Below are 2,203 nucleotides of genomic sequence, written 5' to 3' on the forward strand. Positions count from 1 at the left end.
GCTGCCTCTCGCTTCGCTCGCTGTCCGCCGCTCGCCGCTCGCTCGTGCAGCCAAAAATGGCCAGTTTTGGCCCGTTTTTGGGCCGTTTTGGCCAGTTTTTGGCCTGTTCTTGCATTGCGCGGTGACCGTCGAGAGCGGAGCAAAACGTCAGCCATCTCAGCACCCTGGAACCCCCCGGGTGGCACAGGGCTGGATGGGGCTTTCGTATAGCAGGGACGGTGCTGCCTCTCGCTTCGCTCGCTGTCCGCCGCTCGCCGCTCGCTCGTGCAGCCAAAAATGGCCAGTTTTGGCCCGTTTTTGGGCCGTTTTGGACAGTTTTTGGCCTGTTCTTGCATTGCGCGGTGACCGTCGAGAGCGGAGCAAAACGTCAGCCATCTCAGCACCCTGGAACCCCCCGGGTGGCACAGGGCTGGATGGGGCTTTCGTATAGCAGGGACGGTGCTGCCTCTCGCTTCGCTCGCTGTCCGCCGCTCGCCGCTCGCTCGTGCAGCCAAAAATGGCCAGTTTTGGCCCGTTTTTGGGCCGTTTTGGCCAGTTTTTGGCCTGTTCTTGCATTGCGCGGTGACCGTCGAGAGCGGAGCAAAACGTCAGCCATCTCAGCACCCTGGAACCCCCCGGGTGGCACAGGGCTGGATGGGGCTTTCGTATAGCAGGGACGGTGCTGCCTCTCGCTTCGCTCGCTGTCCGCCGCTCGCCGCTCGCTCGTGCAGCCAAAAATGGCCAGTTTTGGCCCGTTTTTGGGCCGTTTTGGCCAGTTTTTGGCCTGTTCTTGCATTGCGCGGTGACCGTCGAGAGCGGAGCAAAACGTCAGCCATCTCAGCACCCTGGAACCCCCCGGGTGGCACAGGGCTGGATGGGGCTTTCGTATAGCAGGGACGGTGCTGCCTCTCGCTTCGCTCGCTGTCCGCCGCTCGCCGCTCGCTCGCGCAGCCAAAAATGGCCAGTTTTGGCCCGTTTTTGGGCCGTTTTGGCCAGTTTTTGGCCTGTTCTTGCATTGCGCGGTGACCGTCGAGAGCGGAGCAAAACGTCAGCCATCTCAGCACCCTGGAACCCCCCGGGTGGCACAGGGCTGGATGGGGCTTTCGTATAGCAGGGACGGTGCTGCCTCTCGCTTCGCTCGCTGTCCGCCGCTCGCCGCTCGCGCAGCCAAAAATGGCCAGTTTTGGCCCGTTTTTGGGCCGTTTTGGCCAGTTTTTGGCCTGTTCTTGCATTGCGCGGTGACCGTCGAGAGCGGAGCAAAACGTCAGCCATCTCAGCACCCTGGAACCCCCCGGGTGGCACAGGGCTGGATGGGGCTTTCGTATAGCAGGGACGGTGCTGCCTCTCGCTTCGCTCGCTGTTCGCCGCTCGCCGCTCGCTCGCGCAGCCAAAAATGGCCAGTTTTGGCCCGTTTTTGGGCTGTTTTGGCCAGTTTTTGGCCTGTTCTTGCGTGGTGCGGTGACCGTCGTGAGCGGAGCAAAACGTCAGCCATCTCAGCACCCTGGAACCCCCCGGGTGGCACAGGGCTGGATGGGGCTTTCGTATAGCAGGGACGGTGCTGCCTCTCGCTTCGCTCGCTGTTCGCCGCTCGCCGCTCGCTCGCGCAGCCAAAAATGGCCAGTTTTGGCCCGTTTTTGGGCTGTTTTGGCCTGTTTTTGGGCTGTTCTTGTGTGGCGCGGTGACCGTCGTGAGCGGAGCAAAATGTCAGCCATCTCAGCACCCTGGAACCCCCCGGGTGGCACAGGGCTGGATGGGGCTTTCGTATAGCAGGGACGGTGCTGCCTCGCGCTTCGCTCGCTGTTCGCCGCTCTCCGCTCGCTCGCGCAGCAAAAAATGGCCAGTTTTGGCCCGTTTTTGGGCTGTTTTGGCCAGTTTTTGGCCTGTTCTTGCGTGCCGCGGCGACCGTCGTGAGCGGAGCAAAACGTCAGCCATCTCAGCACCCTGGAACCCCCCGGGTGGCACAGGGCTGGATGGGGCTTTCGTATAGCAGGGACGGTGCTGCCTCTCGCTTCGCTCGCTGTCCGCCGCTCGCTGCTCGCTCGCGCAGCCAAAAATGGCCAGTTTTGGCCCGTTTTTGGGCTGTTTTGGCCTGTTTTTGGGCTGTTCTTGTGTGCCGCGGCGACCGTCGTGAGCGGAGCAAAATGTCAGCCATCTCAGCACCCTGGAACCCCCCGGGTGGCACAGGGCTGGATGGGGCTTTCGTATAGCAGGGACGGTGCTGCCT

This window comes from Musa acuminata, unplaced genomic scaffold (genome assembly GCF_036884655.1).
Source record: "Musa acuminata AAA Group cultivar baxijiao unplaced genomic scaffold, Cavendish_Baxijiao_AAA HiC_scaffold_82, whole genome shotgun sequence".
In the NCBI taxonomy this organism is placed as follows: domain Eukaryota; kingdom Viridiplantae; phylum Streptophyta; class Magnoliopsida; order Zingiberales; family Musaceae; genus Musa; species Musa acuminata.